General features: G+C 41.3%; 1 protein-coding gene across 2 annotated transcripts in view; it reads right to left on the bottom strand.

Moving 5' to 3' along the window:
• Positions 1 to 23,124, bottom strand: part of flrt1a (fibronectin leucine rich transmembrane protein 1a) — a 43,137-nt gene that overhangs the window by 19,080 nt on the left and 933 nt on the right. The gene's annotated exons all lie outside the window — the stretch shown is intronic.

Consider the following 23,124-nt stretch of genomic DNA (forward strand, 5'->3'; position numbering starts at 1 on the left):
TGGAGAACCGCGAGCTTCTCCATGATGTTATCAAACTTGCACTCCGTGGTGTTGTCATTCTTGTGCTCAGAGAGCCGATTCTGAGAACTCACAACTGCAGTGAGCTGTTCCACAATGTAATCCAACTTTCGCTCAGAGGTGTTATTCTGAGCAGACCTCTCCTTGATGTAACCCAATATATGCTCGGAGGTGTTATTCTGAGTATTCACGGCAGCTGTAAGCTCATCCAAGGTCTTAACCATGCTGCACTCAGTGAGCCCATTCTGAGAAGTCACGCCTCGTCCCATCGTTTCAATCCCAGCGGGCAGCCTTGGGGGGGTTTGAACAGTCGGTTCCGCTTTCTTAATTCTCCGATAAGCCAGGGCCAAGCCAGCTCCGATCAGCAGGAACCCTGTTATCATTGTTCCGAATAGGTAGATGTCTGCAGCGTCCTCGATCGACAGTTCCGCCAGGCACAAGACCCTCCATTTCTGCCACCCGTCCATCATGTATCTGGCAGGGAAAGTCCCTCCAGGGCACTCGGGCTCTCTCGTTGAGAAAAGGGGTCAATAGCATTCAGAGACCAGTTGATCAAATCCATAATTCTGTTTTAGGTTTAGAGAACAGACTGTGAGAGAGTGTTCCAGGGAAAGTAATACACACGAGACAAGACAAGGACACAAGGATGACTTAATTCCAGTATATCATTATTATATGGTTTGGCTGAAAACTAACAACCTTCCATGCCAGGTGGCACCGGTGCCTACAGAGTCAAATCAAACGGACACGCAGAGGCTTGTTCAGCTTACATCACAGAACGTAACCAACATTTGACAGCTACAAATGAACTCATGAGGACAGCAATCGTTTAATCATAATAACTGTTGTGATTTATTGCTGGGAGACACGACTCCAGCAGAAATTGTGCAGCAGCACAGACAATAAAGTTAATTTGTTCAATTTAGAAGTCTTTTTTTTTTTAAGAAAAGGAAAATTGAGACAGGTCTTAGTCGAGTCTTTAAAGCTTTTATCAAATTTACGGAAAGCAAGATTTATTGTTCAAAACGGGGAAGGCCAGGTTTATATCCATTTTTTCCTAAGCTTTTAGCAAACACTGTTACAGGTATCCCATAAGAGTGTGCATCCTGCTCTCCAAGGAGGCCTGACACAGATAAACCATCCTCCTGCACTAAACCTCTTGGCACTGTCACCACATCTTGTCATTCCTCCTATCATTGGTATGACACTTAACTGACCTTTTGAGTCCCAGCTCTGACACACAGGTTGGGTTGCATATCTCCAATTTTCAAGCTGAAATATCCAATTGGATTCCTGCCAGACACCTCCCGATTGACCTTGAGCAAGCCTGAGCTGCTGTTCCCCCCTCAGAAATCCTGCTCTTAACAAGAGCCGTCAATCACGATGACACCGGTGCAGTTGCTCCATCCCAGACCAATGTTCAGTTTGATCTTAGACAACCAACTGCTACAGCTGCTATTGCAGATTTGCCCAGTGTAAAATTTGCTGACTCAGGCCCAATTGCTTGTACAAACACTCTTTGTCTCCCATCTGGACTGCTGCAGCTTCGATCTGGCTGAGCAATCTGAAAAGAACTGCACCATAGATGTCAAAGTAAAATCCAACATATACTTGGGCTTGTTTTTCATTACTGTAATAAAAATCTGTAATATACTGTTTGCAGGTTGCACCGTTTGGAATTGCAGTCCTTGGGTCTTCCTATTTATTTTATATTGCTCACCTCTACTTATCTCAAAGAACTACTTTTGGACCATTCTCAAATAAGGAGCCAGAGGAATCAAACAGTGAACATAAAACATGATTAAAATGTATAGTTTAACTTTTCTACTGATTCCATTGTAGTTTGTTCTATTTGATTTAATCCAAACAAATTATGCTAATGAAATTAAATAAAGCAATATTCCAACATTTTAGGAAACTATTTTTTGCTTGGTTTCTAAATCGTACTGTAGCTCAAAACCCCTTATGACTTAGTGCTACATGTGACCATCAACATATTGAATAGAAGCAACATGAAGAAAGATTCACGGTTCTTTCCAAAGGTAACAACGTCGTTCTACCAGAACTTCTAAAGCTCACTGATTTCCATTGTTAAGCTAGCCAATAATATATAATAATATAATATAAAACGTTTGAAGGACAGTTTTAAGTTTATGCGCACAGGCTTCGTTAGCCTAGCGAGGTTAGAAATTGTTCTATTTCTGTGCTTTATGCTAAGTTAACTTTTTACCAGCTGTAGCTTAATAAACATCATACATTCTCATATTCTCTTAGATTTTTATTAAAGGTTATCGTGACTGGGTGGGGCCACACTAACTGACACATGGATGCGGCCCAGAAAGTATCTGCTCAGCTAGGCTAGGCTAGGCTAAGTCAAGTCAAAGAACACGACACCTCGACTGTGTTTGTGGTTTTGGTGTAATTTTGAGCACTAAAAAAGTTAAATATACTGAGACACCATCAAGGAAGCCTAAACTCTAGTTTTGATGAGCAAAGTTCTCGTGTTTTCTTGCACCAAGTCTTTAGGTGTAGCTTGTAGGCATTAGCTGATAATTGAGCTCTCCTCTCTCTAATCAAAGTATGATCATTTCTGGCTCCAAAAGCATAGCATGGTGAGAGGCAGTGCGCTACAACTTAAGCTTCAAAACATGCTTTCGTAAACTAAAATGTAACATTACTAAAAAGAACACAATAATTCACGTCGTACACTGTAGCGGGCTGCTAGTCCAGCTCTGATGTGTGAAGCGTTAACATACGGTGTTTCTCTAGACTTGTCTTATAAAAGATAAGAAACACACATCATGCTCAAATATTCATTTAAGAGCATAATTCAAAAAGAAATTAAAGCTTCATTTTTTTCTTTTTAAAACACAGATGTGAGATTATTACAACTGTCATCAAGAGAAAGAAAGCAAATAACTACATTGAACAAATTATTAAACGTTGCAATCTCATTTCATGCTCTGGAAGCCGACGTCTAGTCTTATTATCACTAGATTTGCTTACAAATCAGTGCCTGTGTTGAAGTTAGGGTTTGTTTTTTATCTCTGTTGCTATAGTGCGTCCATCCTGTCACAGGGATAAAAATAAATGATTCAAATGAGCGCGTGTATTTGTTTGAAATTGCTTCTGCCTCGCAGTGGTTCGGTGGTGATAGACAGCAAAGGTGCAGAACCTGAAGCTGAAGTGATTTGACACACTCACACACATACACACTTCGCTCTCACACAGATACCCTGCGATGTGATCAGACTTTTAACGCGGCTGCACATAATGTGTATTCACTGACGGGGAAGGGGGTGGAGAGCAGCGTGGACCGGGATGACGAAGATGACAGATAATTGAGACAAAACATACTACAGCAAGATTTCTTTATCATTATCTTGAAGTTGTTTTTCGCTCATTTGGTGTGGCATTGTTTCACTTCTTCCCTGCAGGCTCTCAATGACAACTAAAAGAGCATTCTCTCTTTCCTCGTTAACTGAGGAGTGCATCAGTCCTAATAAGAAAGCTTTTACACGGTTAATTAAGAGACACTGTAATGCAGTATGTAATGCTCAATTTACTCGATCTCATTCTCCCCCTCGTCCTCTTTAATTTCATTCAGAATCAATCTGTCGGACTGTTTGTTTCTTTTTCTTCCCCCTTATTATGTGGACTTTTCTACATCAAGGCCCGCTACGACTCTCCAATTTGCTTGTGTGGGTTCCATTTTGAGCCTTTCCAATAGCTTCCTCTTCCACTGCACTCTCTGATCGGCCATTTCTTTTAATTCTCAGCCTTGATGCTGCTAATTCAGGGCAGAAGAGTGGGGGTGGACAAGGACAAAAAGAAAAAAAAAAGAGAAAAACGGATATAAGGAAATAAATGAGCTGGTTTGAAGGGAAATTAAGATGATAAAATGCTGGAAATAGGGGGCAGCATTCACCAAAACACAAACATTGGCAGGGAGCGAGCTGCGAGGACTTGCCAGTGAAACTAATGTAAACATGGAGGGAATATAGAGTGGAGAGGAAAAGAGAAGCTGTGAAAATAGAGTGGGGCAGTGTTGGAGTGAAAGCGGATGAGTAAATAGACCAATCACACTTTGAGGGCAAGGAGGGAAAAAGAAGAAGAACAGGTGTAGATTTAAGGGGAAGGAAACAAACAGAGCAGACAACTCGAGAGGAGTGAGCTGAGGGTGGCGTTTTAAAGGTCCGCGCGTTTGAACATTAATTAAAAGTTATCCACTGATGAACTGCCCTGTGATGAATTGTTTCCCTTCCCATAAAAACTGTGTATGCATCCCAGAGAGATGAGGGCAGGCCACTAAATCTGCCATCCATGTTTTTCATGCTCTCTGCTTTTGACAGTAATGAGCCAGGCCGGTATGATTGGCTGTTCAGAGGCTGATTAAAAGTAGTTCCTCCTAATACATGGATTTACTTTGACATTTCCTATGCGGGAAATCTGATAGCTCCTTCAGCAGTGGTGAGTGTAATAATTATTTTCATTAGCGCATAATTGCGCAGTTGTTGATTCTTCTCAAATGAAAATCTGAAAACAATGTGACAGAAATAGGCTGGGTGAGGAACCTGCAGAAAATTGGCACCTCAAGTCTGCAGATCCCCTTGGATTCAGAGAGCTTTAAAGAGGACCTGTTAAGCTCATTCCCTGCTGTTTTTATTCTTGGACTCTAGTAGGGTAGCTTTGCATGATTTGCAGTTCAAATAGTCCTTATTTATCCTATTCTGGGCATTGGTGCAGTCTCTCAATCTGAAACAAGTAGTTTTAGGTACTCTATCCCATTAAAGGCAGCTCTCTTGTGACTGGCTGCCCCTCACAAATAAAAAGGTTTAAACAGCTGGTGGGTGCATCAGGTATTTCTTGAGAAAAAGCTCTAAAAACACTGTCTGCTAAACATCAAACAGAAGTTAAGTATTGCCAGGTAAACATGCTGTCGTAATTGCTGCAAACTACCAACTCCCTCAAGAGTTGTTAGAGACTATAAATAGAGTTTAAAAAATAATGATGATTTTAAAAAAAGGCAATAATGAACTTTCAGTTTTTAGATAAAAACATCACAGCAGATGAATGCTAATGTTGCTCATTAACTACTGGATCTGTAAATAAGCATTGTTTTGCAACGTTAATGTCCAGTAGCAACACATGTAAGCTTCATAAACCACACTGTACACTACTCTAAAATTCAATTCAATTCAATTTTATTTATATAGCGCCAAATCACAACAACAGTCGCCTCAAAGCGCTTTATATTGAAAAAACTCAACAATCTAATGACCTCCTATGAGTAAGCGCTTTGGTGACAGTGGAAAGGAAAAACTCCCTTTTAACAGGAAGACACCTCCGGCAAAACCAGGCTCAGGGAGGGGCGGGGCCATCTGCTGCGACCGGTTGTGGTGAGAGAAGGAAGACAGGATGGAGGACATGCTGTGGAAGAGAGCCACGAGAGCTCTACAAGTACAAGGGCTGCAGGGCTTGAGATTTTTAAAGACAGCTAACAGATCTGATGTGAGCAATAAAGAAAAGTGTTGAGAAGTTTTCCAGTGAGCTACTAATGAATCAAATTACTTTCCAATATGTAATATTTAAATAGTAACTTACAGAGAGGGACAAACCAGCAGCTAAACAGACTGAGGCAACATTTCAGGGATATTTACACAATAATGTGCTGCAGCAGTCAACAAGTTCAAATGCAGTAAATCATGTTCACGTATGAAAATTAGATTGAGAGGAAAACCAAAGCATAAGAAATATAAGAGTTAATGTGGGTTGCTTTCAGAGTGCGAATCTTGTATAACCGCACGTGTCTGTCTGAGTGATCTTTGGCCTAAGACAGAACAAGTGGGTGCTGTAAGTACTTTAGTCAAAGGCATAAACAGTTAAAGTGTAGTTTGTAATTTTGCTCAGTTTCACTAATTGAATTCATTTTTGTTCTTCATAATATCTTTGCTGGAGGAGCCAAACCTGAGAAGTTTTTTTTTCCTTAACAAGCGTTGACTTCAAACAATATTTACTCTCATATTAGCTAAAGTAAGCTGTAATTGTAGTGTATTCAAATCATGGTCAATTTACCATATTCAAATCATTATGTTTCCTTCCTGTGAAAAAAAGCCTTATCGTGCAAACGTAATTTGGTAGCATCTCACCAATCAGTGCTTCAAATCGACCTCGCCACAGGAGGCCCAAAAAGAAATGCAAGGCGAGACATTCGGGAGCGTTTCAAACGCGCATGCAGCAGCCACATTGAGGCTGTTATATGATGCAAAGTGGGAGACAAATTGCAGAGTTGCAGGCCGAAATGGTTCATGGAGTCGGCTGAGTCTGACATATTCTGCCCGCTGAGCTCCACTAATCACTGCAGCCTGTCACAGGCACGCCCCTCTTCTCCAGAGAGCAGACGATCACGCATCCGATCTCAGGGCAGCCACAGGCTGACCCCACATAACACACACATGCAGACACACCCAGGCAGCCCTCTTCACGCGCATGCAATTAGATGTCAAAAAGATCACAAGTGAAATGTAGTTTCCACTCCTTTACTGCCTGGTAACAAAACATAAATTCTTTTCTCTGTCCCCTTGTGTGTTTCTGTGACTCGCACAAAGCATAAAACTGCATACTACAGCATAAAAAAATCTCCATATCTATCATTCCTAATTGTTTTTCTATTCCATCCCCCATCTCCCACATACACACAAACACAGGGGCCCGTTTTTTAAGCTGTATCAGTGTAATTGATGCAATGACTGGAAATAAACAGGCAATTTAAGTGCTGGACACCTCACTGCTCTCTCTCTTCCTCCTTCTCTCTTCACTGCTCTCTCTCTCACCACTGTGTTTCTTCTTTGGCCCTCCTCTCACACAGACACTCACACACACAGTCACACACACTACTTTGTGGAGTATCTCCCGATCGAATAAGGTGGAATAGGGGACAAGGTCAACATGCTGGGGGACAAAAAAAAGAACGTGTGAGACAGAGAGGAAATTAGGCAGGATAAGAATAGAGAGGGACAAAGGGCATCCAGAAAACATAGACCAATCTTGCAGACGACTCACGTCTGGATAATTCTGGTTTTGTTGTTCTTGCTTTTTAACGACAAATTTACAACTCCCCGAGAAAGCAAGAGATCGCGATATCGCTGTCCAAACTGCATTATTAACGTTTCTCGGTCCTTGTAGCATTGACCAATATACCAGCTTATTCTCTCTGTTTGGAGGCCTGCAGCTCAGATGAGGTGCAGTTCACTGAAAGCTTTAACTCCCCCCAACTAAAAAAAATGTTTGTTCTAAAAAGTCTTTTCTGTGTGCGTGACGGGTCGCCTTCACTCGACCACTCAGCCGAGCGGACAGTGTTCCAACCTCTCCTCCCTGCAGCAAGTTTGGACCCAAAAAAAGACAGAAATAGCTCAAGCTGATCTAATCTAACGGGCCACGTCAATCTGACCACAGTGCTGCACCGAACATCTTCAGCTCTAAAGATCCTTCATGTGTGCATTTCCATTAGTTACACCTAGATAAGTGAACTGATTATTAAAAGCTATATGTCCAATTATGTACCCGATTGTCATAGTCCGCCTGCATGTGTGCATGCATGTGTGTGTGTGCCTGCATTAATCTGATCCCGCTCGGTCCTCTTAGCATCATTAGGGAACAGTCAAGCTGTATGAATATTAAAAGGTTGCTGCCAGTTGTGTACGCTACAGAGTTAATAATAAACGAGGTCTAATATTTTAATGGCTCTGCATGTTGACATATCCCATGGGCCGCCATACTGTCTGTTCATGAGGTAATAGGAAAAGATTATCAAGCATAAAATGATACAGAAGGACTTGGCAGTACATGGTGAGAGGCAGAAGGCATAGTTTCCTCCTCTGGGAAAAAAGCCTCTATTGTATCCTCACATGGTCCCAGATACCCAGATTGTTAGGAGCCAAAAAAAACTAAACTATTTTGTAAAATTCGAAATACCCATTTATTATATTGGACGTTTTTATAATTGTTTGCTTAACTGTCACAGTCATCTAGGCATCGGTTGATCAGAAACATCTTAGAAATGTTTTCCTCGGTCAGTGAGTCACAGGAAGATATTATTATTCACACAGCTGGTCCTGGCAGTGTAATAATAATGTATGCCAGGCAGGAAAATCAAAGTGTGGGATCATTTTGAGAGACAAACAGGCAAACACTCAATTAGTATTTGTCAGCCTCAAACATGGCTTATTATTTGAAACATGTAAGGAGCCTCCTGTTAGCATGACTGCTCATTCTAGCGTTAGATAGGAAATCGTCTCGCCGGCTCATGAGACTAAATCATCTTTAACTTCATTTACTGTGTTTTGTTTCTTTACTGCACCCCAAACAGGCATATAAGAAGGTGGATGGAGTGTGGAAACCTGTATAAAGAGGACAGTTGTTTACATAATTATTCACAACATTATTTATTCACTCCTGACACAGAAACAGTGTTACTGTCAGAACTGGTATTTTCCCCCTAATTTACAATCAAGGCTGCTTTAGTTGTTGTCATTAGCAGCTGTCTTGCTACATGTGTGCACTTTCATATTTATTTTTTAAAATAACCTCTTATATTATATTTAGCGATTACAAATTTTTATTGAGTTTAACAATTTCTCTTCACGCATTCTCTCTCAGTCAAAGACTCAAAGTCCAGCACCAAAGAATACATTTTCTAAGATTAAATGAATACGATAAACATGCAATAGCTGACTAACTAACTGACTGAACTTACATCTACTAGTTACCTGGGACAATCTTTGACTGAGGGGAGACCGAAACTCTGATGGCATAATCTGCAGTGTATTGAAACTCAATGAATTCAGATTTGAATGACATCAGCAGCAGCTGTGGCGGTGACTGAAGCCACAAAATTTCATATTTCTCCATGTGGCTTTTGGGAGGTCAACCAGGTTTTTATCTCTGTCAGTGAACCTGCTGGCATCCATGGCTATCATTAAATTTCGGGAAAAACTCTATTTTTGAACTCTGTCCATTTTGACCTTTGACCACAGCACTGCTGCTGCCATATTTTTAGGACTGATGACATTTATTGTCCTGGTGGGGAAAATATAGCTGTCATCTCTCAAACCACACGCCCTTGACTTGGGCCCATAGAGCAGCTCAACCTTGACTTGTATCTGGACATTACACTGACCACATTTTACAGAACTAATTACACACGTCCTCATCAAGACATCTTACTTGAGCAATACGTTTTTAAATTACTGAACTGCTAATCGTGCTCGTTTACAGTAATAGTTATAAAACATTCACTTTTCTTTTGCTTAAAGCAAATAAATTTAATGTGAACAATTCAAATATGACTGTACTGTTAAACTATAGATTACAGCAGGCTGAAATTTAAGCCATCAGTCTAAGAACAGGTACAGTATACCAAATAGAAAACACACCCATCTAATTCATGCTTAATGTTTTATACTGATGTTCTGCATAACCTGAACTCTCCAAACAAGTCTGCAACTCTGACTGTTAATAGAAGTAATTGAAAATCAGACTATAGTTCAATGAATTCACTATGTTGATGTTCATTTTCTATGAAGTGGTTTGTATTAACCTGGTTTTTGTTATGAAAATTACAGTTTGCTCATTGTTCTCAGGTTATGGTAATATGTGAAGTACAGAAAAAGTGATGATCTCTCTTGTCATTGGTCGGCTGTGTTGCACAGGCTAATGAGACTTAAAAACAGTCATATCCAGGACAAATGAATCTTGTTTGAGTTCAGGAGGATTATGACTACATGGTCAGTGGTAACAATGGCCCCAAAAAAGCATTAAAGAGAATAAACACTTCAACAGTATTACTGATGTTACCATAATGGTGATTATGGCACACCTTTCTAATGTAGGAGCCACTCCCTCCATTATCATGAAAATTAAAATCCTGATTGATCTAATAGGTTACAAGGTATTTCAAGGTATCACATCATTTGGAAGTTCTTTATGTTTTTGTGCAGGTTGGTCTTACGCATTGAGAATCTTGTGTTAGCTTTTCTAAATGATCTAAATTGAATACTGTTCAGTACATGAGGAGGAGGAATTGGAGAAAGTGGAAGTAATGAGCATGAAGGCTGCGCAGAGAAAATGGAAAAGTGCCTGTAAAGCCTTGAGAACAGTTTGGGTTAGGACCCATTAGGTAATCATTGATGAAGTTTGATTAAACTCGGACCAATCCTGTAGCAATCCTTTTGAATTGTAGAAGGACGGACAATCAGTGGATGCCTTTGCTGTGGCATGAGCCCATGTGTCCTTCAACCTGACGAGCTAAAAACTGCACTCGGGCCTCTTTCTCTTCACTTCAGGCACAAACACGCTGTAAACCCAACATAATATATTATCACCTGAAAGCTGATATAGCAAAAACATGCAAGTTGCAGTTCAACTCAATTATTTATCTAGGATCCTATTTAAAGCCCAATATGTACCCTACCTCCTTTTTGGTCTCCACTAACTCTTGAGGTAAAAAACACATGAACACATTACTATATAAGATTAGTCTACATTTGTATGTTGCTCACTATATATATAGTATAAATATCATTGCAGTTTTCATATACTGTCATCATATAATTTATGTTACTTGCATTGCATAAGTATTTAAAATGTCAGCAGAGGGCCAGATTGGGGGGTGGAAAAAGATTAAATGTTCATTTTCACACACGATCGCACAACGTTTACCCAAATTCTGTTTGTGTGGTTTGCAATAATACAAAAACTGGCAGAGCGGTCCACAACATTTGAGCAGTAAAGATAAGCACACCACGTGAAAGGACGAGAACGTGGCGGGGTAAAGTGCAAAGCGTTTATTGTCACAACTCAAGCAAAAGTGAGCAAAATGAACCCCCTAACAATTTTTTTTCGCATACATGTATTCCTGTTTCCCTGAGGAGAAATTGTAATAACTTTGATTAAAAGTCCAGCTTTGTTAGCTCCAAGTGCATAAATACAGCCTCCCAGAGCTGCTGTTAGTTCTACTGTGTGGAAAGTCCTGGAAGTAGACGTTACTCTCTCTTGCCCTTACACCCTAACGTTGCTCAATCTCCCTTGAAAGACTTCACGTCTTGATGATGCCAACATTATCACTGCAACCCCCTGACAAACAAACCCCCACTCATATAACAAAGCGCACTCACACAAACTGTGCATACACACATGCATGCACGCTGTGTGTGCTCACTGCAGTGCCTCTACCTCATTGACCCCAGTATAATACTTCATTAGGTTTAAAGCTGATTTTACCCTTCTAAGTGAGATTAGCTTTCTTTGTCTTCTTTTGGCCTCTGAGAAAGCTCCCTGCCATAAACCTTCTCTGCAGTCACAAAACCAATAACCTAAATGTCAAGAAAGTTTATGTTTTCCTGGTATTTTTTAATCTCCAATCCAATTCCTTTATTCTCAGAAAGTGTGTGTACTGGAAGAAATCCATGGCCACATGACCAACTGTGACGCTGTTAAAATACATGCATAGGACTTCTGTTTTATTAGTTTAAAAAACCCCCCAGAGAAACCAGATAGTTTCATAAAAAAGATATGATCAAATTTACCACAAAGATCATAAATCACAAAATGTTATGTTTTTGTATATTTAACAACTCTCCTCTTTAATATTAAACTCCTACAGTATAATAATCAGACTGCTTAAGGCAGTTCCATAAAGGGTAGTCATTTGTCTTTGTGCACAGTGCACAAGTTAAAAAATTCAGCAGGCAGGCCGGGGCCACGGAACTCCATTTTAAACCTTCTGAGAAATTTTCAGCGCAATTGATCATCGCACTTCATTTCACAAAGCACAAAGCCTGAAGCAGAGGGAGAGGACTGTTCAGTGGCAGGAGGAGGGAAGGAAATCAGAAACAGTAAACCTGTCCATCTGGGCACCGTCTGTGTGGGCTGGCAGTTATTGCACTCTGACAGTGCGTCCACACCGCGAGCGACTGATGTGTCGCTGTAATCTGACCTAGTGTGGGCGGTGCAACAGGCTCTGATTCTGCATTTGTGCCGCAAAGTATAGAACAGACGGATGCTGCATGTGACTGGCATAGGCTGGCTGCATGCAAGAGCTAAATGAGAGGCATTAATCTGAAACAGGAAACTGGGGGGAAACAAAGCTATTGGCATAAATTTGCACTTGCAAATGTGGTAGTTTATCATGTAAAAAATATACGTAATACAGCCCAGTGATGTAATGCATTTGTCATTTGTCATGTTAAAGAGATGAAATTGTGAAACTCTGACTTTTATAATACACCAGTCCCAGTAATTACATGCAATGTGATATATTAAACCGCTAAATGCACTGCGCCAACTCGTACTACTGTTGTACAATCAAGTTACAGCACCATTACAGAGGCTTATTATTCTATATTTAAATATAATTTTATCCAACTAATCCTCCTCCTCTTTTAATTATCTTCCTGCCCTAATTTTGTGTGTTTAACACAAAGCCCCTGAAAATCTGGCTTAATTTCTCCATACACTAAAACTGAATACTAAAAATGACAACGAGCACTTTTTAAGAGGTTATATTTAATATTTATAGGAACTCGAGAATGCAGATGATTCATCTAAATCGTGAGCGTCACTTTAGAGTTGCATGAGCGACTCAAATCTCAAACGTGTCCATGTCGCGGTGCACAGAATCTGTTATAATTTTGCACATCAATGAATCAAAAATGGTGAAGAAGAAAAAAACAAATACAAACAACTATCAATATATAAATAAAAAAGATTTGATAACGATTTTTACAGGTAAAAACTCAGGAACAATTTGAGAACTTTAATAGTTCGATTTCACAGACTGTAATCAAAAGGTTGCCTTTATTTTGAAACTCCACAGCAGAGATACAGCGGCGGAGTGTGGGCAACACTCGGGCTCTGTGAGCATTTACGCTTGAAAGTTTAGAAAGCTGAGAGGAAACAGCTTTTCATCCATAAAATTCACAGAGGTGAAAGTTCAAACCCACAGCAGCACCCAGCTAGACGGGCATTTTCATGTTATCTGGTTTTCCTTTGGACTTATTGCATTCACGTCTCCCCGCTATTAAAGGGCAGCGTCCTACTTGTGAGCCAGTTCACTGAGCTTTCTGTGATGGTTTGTGAATTATTCATATAAACACGATTGACCGGGGGGAGATTGAATTACGAGACTGATTGATCAGTGGGCTTGTAAAAAGGAATCCCAATGACCACTGAAACCCAAGTGTGACTTAAATGATTTGAGTGTGGAGCAGCATTAGCAGGCCACCATGCTACACCAGTATAGCCTCTCTGCTTTTAGTGCACACCACAACTGACCAAAAAAACTACATATAATTTATCTGTGAAGGTTCTCAGTTATCCAGGTCATCGTAGTCAAAGGAGCTTGCAAAGAAAAGCGTCTGGACTTCTTTAAGTTACTTGAAGACGTTTCACCTCTCATCCGAGAAGCTTCCTCAGTTCTAAGGTCAAATGGTGGAGAGTCCCAGATATAAACCTAGTGGGAGTAACCCCCCACAGAGGGACAAAAGGACCCCCTGATGATCCTCTAATCGCCTGACCCAAGGTGTGAAACTGGGTGTGGGTCCCAATCAGCCAGAGTTTCGGGTGAGTTCATTGTGAAACCTGGCCCCACCTTACCATGCGAATTCCTGAGATCAGATGGCCCAGGATGTGAGTGGGCGTTAAGGCGTCTGGGAAGGGATCTCAAACATATAATTTAAGTGAAGAGAATAAGGATCAAGGCTGGAACTCGCAAACATGTATTCTTCTCTGTTAGATGAGATTAATTAGTCTTGTTTTGGCTGCCCATTGAGCTAAACCCCAAAGTTTTTCATTTTAGTTATTTACAAAATGGGAAGAAAATGTTCCTGTGTGTATTTTTTTTTTATTAGATCTACGCTCTTTCTCCATTATCAAAATTGATGCTGATTAATTACCAAGATGTCTCCACCATAAAGAGCAGCAGTCTCTCCCAGTTCTGCTCCACCATTCGCCACCAGCCTCTCTTTTATATGTCATAAAGCAGCCTCTTTTCCACCAGCTTTCACTGCGCTGCAAAGCCACATAATGCCATGTAGTGTAAAGGCTTCCTGTCTGTTTGGATAATTATACAAATGTCCCAACTGTTATTGGAGCAATCAGTGTTATGATGCTGGATGTTGAACTCGTGCTAATGGCACCAATAGAACGTTCGTGCAGAAATCAGATGTATACTGAAACGTCTGTGAAGTGTCTCTTGCCTCCAGCGGATTATTGTTGCTGTTGTTTCGGGGGCTCAGAATTGGATTCTCCCTCTCCCTCTATCTGTCTGTCTCGCCCATCAAAGCAAAACAACAAATCTCTGTATCACTGATTTTTCATTACCGTCTGTCTTGCTTTATCCCTCAAGGTTCAGATTTGTGTTTTGTCTTTTTTTTGTCTTTTTTGTGCATTTTGTGTATTCCCACATAGTATAAAGTGCTGGAAATGCCCTCCTTCTGTACTAGAATAATCCCAGATTACAGATTGATATTCGCCGTGGGCATGTGATGTGTGTGTGTGTGTGTGTGTGTGTGTGTGAGTGTCCGCGTGTGTGTTTCCCTTTCTCTTGTATGCTTTGATTTTCTTGTACTCTCTGTGTAGGCAATCGTTTTTTTCCTGTAATTCCCTGTTTGCAATCACTGACCTGTGCACCTCCATAAACTGCTGTAAAATTCATCAATGAGGCCTCCATGCAACACTAATCTTGGATTTTCAGAACCTCTGTTCGCTCTTCATCACCCAGAGAACCTGACCCAAATGTCAATTCCCATTTAGGGCAAAGGAATGAAAAGAAAGCAGCCTGCCGTTAGGGAATTCTGTGAAAATTATTAAAGAATAATCCTCCTTTTTCATGGCAGCTCCTCGTGTTTTTCAACACCACTTACAACTCAGCATGTCACATATGGCATGCTGAGTGATAAGATATAAGACTCGGCTAAGCTGAAGCTGTGCTGTTTGGAGTGTGAAGCTCTGTAAATGTGCAGGAGTCACAGCATTAGAGGTCAATTACTCTTTAATTTGAGTCAAATTCTAAGCGAGTAGTCTTCCTCCATCACGAATGAATGTGTTTCCAACAAAATTCAAAATTTTAAAATCAATACACGTGCAACTGTTTTTTTTTAATCATTTCTTGTCCACATGCTGCGCTTTCAAAGCTCAATTTTATGGCAGCTGCCTTCGCGGCCTCTGCTTCAAGACCGTCCCAACGGATTCATTTACAAGCCTTCTGCGGACGTACATGTTTTAATGACCACAAAGATCCGTGGGCAGCCGAGGAGTGTAATGCGCGCCGCACACGCTGTTTGAGCTATCCGAAAAGAAATAAAAGAGCAGCAAAAGGAGGATCCACAGCATGCATGAGTCAGTCACGTTCAAATGTGTATTTTCTCAAGTCACTTGGCAAATATCTGCACTTGGTTTGGCATGCCCACTGTACCCTACTGGCTGCCAGCTGTCACTCAGGAAGACGGAAAGATGGAGGATAGAGAAGGAGAAGGAGTGCGGGGAGAGATAAAGGGGGTGGCGATGATGTGAGGACACGAGCCCCGAGGCTCTCTTTCTTTCTTGTTTCTCATTTGTCTCTCTGATGACAAAAAAAAACACAGCAGCTCAAAAGAAGAGGGGTCGACATCACAGAGAAAAGGAGAAAACGACATTGAAGGAAAAAGGAGCGAGAAGGCGAGCGTGATGTGGAAGGGAAATATGACTAACCATTTTTCATGTTGATGGCAAAGTTGCTAAATATGCAGGCCACAACACAGTGATTCCTAATACATTAGTCCAAATGAGTGCACCCTAGGGTTTCCTGTGACATTAACCGTATACAGCAACGTGGTATTTTATGCATACTTTGAATTGCTTTGTTTGCAGAGGACTACACATTTACCCATCGCCTGTTGCAGTATTCATTACAGTGCTCCTCCGACTAATTAGCACAGACTGGGGAAAAATAAAGCTCCACTGTAGAAAGAGAAGCTCCTTGGGAGGGGAAAAAAAGGCTCATTTTAGCCAGAACAAAAACAGTCATCCCTTTGGGTTCGGATTCACTTTTCCTCCTCTAATTAAGCAGGCGCAATGACAAACAGGTTCCAAAATATGATGGAAATACAAATTCATCAATGCGAGTGAAAAATGGGATGCAAAAGGTCTCATCTTGATGGCCTCATCTTCATGAGCACAGGAAGTAAATGGTGGAGGGAGGGGTGCAATGGGTTGTTCCCTCAAACTACAACGACTAGTAAACAGCAGGAAAATGACGCATCCGTTTTTTTGTGTGTGTGTATGTGCGTTTTTTGTTTTTAGCAAAAGCTTGTTTTCCACTTGCGTGTGATGAATGAAGATTGTTGTGAAGCCTTAAAGGAGCACCGCTGCACTAAAAACATACTGTATAAAATCTGATGTCATGATTGCTCTCTCTGACTTGGAGGCCATCAATCAACAGCCACAGAGTAAATTACTATAAGGGAAAAAAAAAAGGTCAGCAGCATGTCTGCTGTTATTTTGGAAAACACTGTATCTCAGCACACTGGATTTGATGTGAAGTTGTTCCATATATTCTTTGCTCAGCTGCGGCAGATTTACAGATTAGTAGAGTTCTTTAAACCTTTCATGTTACACGAGTGGACAAGACACATGCGGCTTCACCCGCCAATCACGTTTCATCTCATGGGAAACGTTTAATATTTAATTCATTTTTGCTCATTCTATAGTTCACATCTGAGCAGCCTTTTGAAGCTTGGGTGGCTCTGCCATTTCTTTTTTTGTGTATATTTTGTCAGGAGATGTGGGATCAAGCTTGATTACTGACAAACAAAACTAAGCCCACAAGCTTAGGCTTTTCATAAGATACTTGTTTCTTTGATTTAAAGCAAACAAGAAGGTTTAAAAGATACATTCAGAGACTAGCGTTGGATTCAGCGGTGTCAATACTTTGGGGCCTCAGAAAGCCTACTTCATGTCTCATTTAGCACCGCAGCGTATTTGAGAAAAACACCATTAACGGCTGCTGTTTTTGCATTTTAGACTCGAAAGGTCTTAGCCTTTTTAAATCGACTTTGAAAATCACTCACTCAGATAATAATTATCAGTATGCGAGCTTCACCTTAGACCTCAAATCCCAACAATTTTGCCTGAGATACACTATAAAAAATCTAGGATAGCATGAACATGTACAAAACTGCACCATCATCCTAACATAAGCAGTGTTTTCCTGTGCAGCAGTGGCGCTCTGTGTTGTATAACAGCAGTTATGAGCTACATATTGTTCATAAGATATCAGTATCAGTGTGCCTTTCTTCTATTTCACTAGCGTTTCTTCCAGGCAGAAGTTTGGATTTTTTTTCATTACTTCTTCCAGACTTTATCTACACTAGATCTCCTTCATCATGTGTACCCTGAGCCTGTTACTAAAATGAAGAATGAATGAAAATTGAAAGAATTTGCTTTTTCACTCTCTCAACATGGCAATACAATGTATGAAGGAGGAAATAATATTGCCTGTGGATGAGCAACACAGGCTCTTTTGAGACCGACAAATTGTGATTTTATTCCAGCTCAGTACGCTCACACGAGCAGCTTCAAGCCATTGATGTCTGTTCCCACAACTATTGTTATTCGACATTCAATTCAGGAGACTCTAGAATATCGCTTATTCCGAAAGTAAAGCCAGCTATTGGGCGGTGACAGCGCGGTGATGACCCCACATCCTCGCGCAGCTTTCATCTGCGCCGAGCTTTCATCTGTCCGTGAACTGGTCGCTCTGCATGCGCGGCCAAAGTAGCACTGTTCTGAACGTCACCGTGTTAAACCTGCTTCCTGTTTTTTCAAAGACCGAAACATCAAGAGGCTTTTTTTCCCTGTGAAAATGGTAGATGTACAAACAACTGAAATGGACAAAATTAATGCAGGAAGCTTTGTTCGTGTAGCCTCCAACCACAGTAAATGGTTATATCACCAACACAGCTGATGCAATCAGAAAAAGATATGCAGTGCACACGCAGTAAGACTAGACTGAGGCATAGCAGGAGAGGAAGAACAGTTCCTGTCTGGTCTTTTCTAATGATATCATTAAATTGCCAATTTCTCATTTTTGCACCTAGAATCCATTTTAGAAGACGAGCTGAAGCCTTTTCCACATTTACCAAAAGGACTGGTTGTTAAGAGTAACAGCAGTGGTGGATTACGCCACCCCCCAAGTCCCCCACCCAATCTGCACCACCCGTCATGTTCCAAGTGTCTTCATTAGTTTGTTTTTCAAATGTGTATTGAGATTGAGCCTCCCCAACTCCTCAACGTCACCATCACTCTCCATGAAAGGCTGACCACTTCAAAGGGGCGGGGGACTATTAGTGACGGTTTAAGACAAAAAGAAGAAAACAAGCACTTTGGTTGCGTTCCTGAGAGCTCCGTCCCCATTTAGAAGTTCAGCACAGCAATCTTCCTCTCATTGTTTAGCTGGGAGAATCCATTTTGCCCTAGTTCAGTGTGCCTAAATAAACGTTGGGTTTTTCTCACTTCAGTCAGACAACTCACGTTTAAATGAAGGATTGATTAGATCAGCAGAATAAAGGCTCCCAGCTCACTGCTCCCTGCAAATATGTGAATCACGTGGAAAACGGGAGGTTATGAGTAAATATCCCTCAGAGCCTGCAGGTGGATGTTGGGGTGGTGAAGGGGTTGAAACAGGAGTTGGAGGTGCAGGGCATGCAGCATTGACAATGACACGCCAGATGGAGAGATGGCAAACTCTGCAGCTCAAAATCTGATGTGATGAGAGCGAGGCGTGTTAACCTGGCTGAACTGGCTCGCAGGCTTCACTCCTTTTTTGACAGGAGAGATTTCTGGTTCCCCTCGTGTGAGGATAGACCACCATGAATTATGTCATGGTGGTTGTTCCACTTTGTAATCATTTGTGGTTGTTCCACTTTGATTCTTGGAGCCAAAATATTTTTAAAAATGTCACATTTGAATGTTTTTTCACAGCACCTGAAAAGAATTATTTCGTCTCAGCTGGCATTTCAATTACATGCCAGTTTGCAGAAAGAGTCAATATAGAGAGCTGGTGTCGTCAGCTGCTGTGCATAATTGTGCGAGGCTTGATGTTGAACAAAAATCTCTTTTCTGTTCTTTTTTTCAGAAGTAAAGACTGCAAGCTGTTAATAAAGCATTTATAATTTTCTGCTGGCTAATACAGAGTCATTAGAATATCGTATAGCTAGCTGTTTTGCAATCAACATTACAACAATCGACGGCAATTAGTGAACAATCTGAAATGTTTTTCTGTCCTTTTATATTTTATTTGCCTTGGAAGGAATTCGGTTTGCAGTGCATGTGCTGATATCGCCGTTCGCGCTCTGCCAAATAAATAGCACTCATAAAACTCAGGCGTCTGCTGCACAGGATGGCAGGAAGTTTACAATAAATGTCTGGGTAAATCCACAAAAGACGGTGTTGCCAACTCTTCTCCAATGAAATACGCTAATGGCTGCTCAAAAAGTCACACAAAGACGGTAAGGTAACGCCTTCATTTACATGAAAATTATTAAGATAATGGGTGTTTATCATTTGAGTGAAAGAATTTAAGACATGAATGCAACATAGATGAATGTTTAAAACTGTAACATGGAGATGTCACAAACTGGAGGCAGAAAGAGGCACATCCTGTCAGAAGCTGTCCTTCTCTTGTCTCTCAGCCAGCTGACTAACACTAATCCAATGAACCTCAGTTTTGTCAGCAGTAGTTCAACGTGCTGTTTACCCTGCAAATGTACAACTAATTAATTTGTGGTCATGGCCAAAGATAGAGGATGTCCAGCTCAGCGCAGGCCTGTGGCAAGGGTACTGACACTGAAAGCCACGCTGGTTCCAGAAAGCTCTGCCTACACCTCCTTTACTTCCCTTCCTCCCCTCTAAATGTGTTCCCTGAAGAAGAGAGGGACTGTGTTTGTGCTCGTGCTGCTGCAAATGGCATGTGGTTCACCAACGGCTTTCATTAGAGCAGGGGGGGGGGGGCAAAAATGCATTTTAACTATGACGGATCCCTAAACCACCATGTCCTTATGGATATTTTAAGTCTTTACAAAGGAGCTGAAAAGCTAGTTTTTTAACAATGCGCTGATTACTGAAAGAGAGCATGCATGAAAGCACAAAGGATGCCACAATGCCTGTAACACTACAGATGACAAACACTCACTGCTTTGTCGTGTTAAGGCCTCGCAAGAAACTGAAGTGCGCTCAGTTTCATCAAAAATAATAACGATTAGTACACGAGCATGTCCCTAATCAGCGTTCTTTTACCACTATGACACTGAAAATAACACAGTGAGATTCTCGGAATGACTTACCTTGCAATTAGCAGCACGAGTCAATAGCGAGTATAGGTGCTTTCCGTCAAAATCAATTTGAACTTATTTTGATGAGCTGTTTTAATCCTGGTCCACCTCCAGTGTGTTCTGACAGGTTTCAATACACTGCAAACCATCAATTTTTCAGCTCTAATGGCAACAATGGGTAGCGGGAAGGCTGTCATTCCTATAATGACTGTGCTGTCATGAATATAATGGCTGTGCTGTTATGTTTTATGGACGGGAAGTTCGTGCATTCCCACTGTGAGCAGGAAGCACTGTAGCTGAGGCCAGCTAGCTAGGATGTGCTGGAATTGCATCTCTCCTGTGTGATTTTGTTGCTTTGCAGCGAGACTGAGTTGTCTCTGACGGTAAAAACAAAATACAAATATAAGAAGAAGAAGCAAGGTCTCAGTTAAAGCTGCGATGTTGCAGACGTGTGGCCAGCTGCCCTTTACCTGAAGTCTTCTATGTACTATTTTCTTGCCTTTTTTTGCACGATTTTGGTGTCAAACAAATCCTGTAAGGAACCAGGACAAAATGATTGCGTGCTCAGTCACACTTCAATAGCATCAATAAGCCATATGTCAGCGGGTAATGTTACCTTCCATTTACAGCCAATTGAAATGAGCCCTAATGATTCGGGACCGGCTTATCACTGGCAGCAGCAGCACGACTTTGTGATCTGCCACAGGTTGCCAAGTAAGGCACTCTTACAGCAAGCTGATCATTACAGAAAGTAAGCCCTGAGGCCAAATGGAATAATGAATGGCCTCCCATACATTATTACATATCTCACCAAAGACATTAATCATCCTACAATGTATTCTGTTCTTAAATATCTTTTTTCCTTTTAATGCAGTGAAGTAATTAACACAGCAGCTCCAACAAATGTCTGTATACACTGTTTTCACAGTGTTACAACAGGCGACAGTGGGCCACTCTTTGGACACTCCTGGCTATAAAAGGTATTGTGCCTTCCAAATAAACTTTTGTATCCTTGCGCTCCACTCTGGGTTTTGTAGTAGCAGAGGATCACTTCGCCAAATAACACTGGAAACATCACACAAAGACTCTCATGCTACAAAGCAGTCGTACTACAATATATCGTGCCTCCTCCACCGTCCACAAAAGAATGAATTAGAAAGCCGCACTATTCAATAACCATGTTAATGACCGGGCATCTAATAGCACAGGAAAAGGCCGCATTGTGCCCGAGCTCATCGTGCAATTGCAAATCTCAATTGCTTGCCTCTATTGATGTATGATGAGGAAATGCAAATCAATTCAGCAACGCTGTGCAGCATCAGCATCACAGCTACGGAGCAACCACCGTGGACTCTTAAGGCTTTAAAAAATTACCAAAAAAAAAGGTGTGGAGAAGTCACAAGAGTGAGCGATGTAATCAGTGAGGCCATTCAACATGCCTGCCATCATCACTGCCAGTCGCAAGCTTCGGTGCCAGCAAGTCAGAGGGTAACCTATCCAGGAATACCTCTTCCAACTTTCACGAGATGAATTCCTTTGGAGATGCCATCTGTTTGTCTATCGCTCGAGTGCCATGTGCACAGGTTAGATTAAGTTATTGCAGCAGGCATGTCTCAGGCCTGTGCAGTTCCTTTTTCGTGTGTGTCCTTTTTTTTCTATTTCTGCTCATCAAGTGCCCCTCTGTGGACTTTTGTCAAAGGTTGCTTGTAAAGTTCACTAGGCTATTCAATAAGCTGCAGGCGAAATTTGGTCAAAGTAAGATGGGGTTGCTCAACCTCATCAAATCCTTCCATGGAGAGAGACTAATACTTGAAAATGGTTTTCCTCAGAGTTGCTAAAGACACAGTTTGGTGCAACGCAATCTGAGAATCCAACAGACAGATAGGCAGTGTTTTTTGCAGGAGCCAGTGGATATCCGGCTCTCCATTTCCATTTACAAATACAGAAACATTTTTAAAACATGAAGCTGGCATAGCAAATGTTTATCTGATACATTTGGGGGAGGGGAATGCCGGCCCTCTTTTGAGAGAGTCCGAAACTGAGTCAGTCAGTAGCACTGTTCCTCAAACACGTGAGCCTCAGAGCCCAAAGACTTGTCACAGGTTCTGCATATTCAATCTATTGACGACTGGAACCTGTGCAAATACAGGACATTTATATTCTGATGGTGCAGAAAGACCCTGCAAAATTAGAATCTCTCCCATTCTGTCCACTTTTTTGTTCATCAAATCAGTAAGTTGAAAAAAGCTATTAATGCACAAGCAACTGTTTCTCTTCTTGTTGGCTTCAGTTTGTTACATCTTGTGCTGATTCCATCTCTTTCCCCCAACTTAATGACATTTTAACCGGCATACATGGCCTGAGAGTGGCTGCTGCGTTTGGAATATGTGCACCAATTCTGTCCACAAGCCTTTATCACACAAGTCAGTCAAAATTTAGCAAATGGGTGGGGCTTTTACAACTCACCTGACCAACTTTACAGTCTTGATTCATCCAAGGAGCTGGGTTGAGGAGTATACAGGATTTCAGTAAACTGACTGTTTTGCAGCAAGACTCAGTTGCACATTTAAAAAGCACACAGTTCCTCCACATCCACATTACACATGTAAATATGAAATAGCTCAGCTATGTACCTGATGTGCCTGTCTGCTTCACTAAGCTGGTTTTTCTTTGCATGTAGATGTGCGCCAATCACCACCTAATCCCCGTAGATTTTATGGTGTGCCTTCCCTTTTGTTTG

The sequence above is a fragment of the Mchenga conophoros genome, linkage group LG10 (assembly GCF_057382185.1).
Source record: "Mchenga conophoros isolate Kocher_MC1m ecotype Shallow Benthic linkage group LG10, M_conophoros_male_GT1.1, whole genome shotgun sequence".
In the NCBI taxonomy this organism is placed as follows: Eukaryota; Metazoa; Chordata; class Actinopteri; order Cichliformes; family Cichlidae; genus Mchenga; species Mchenga conophoros.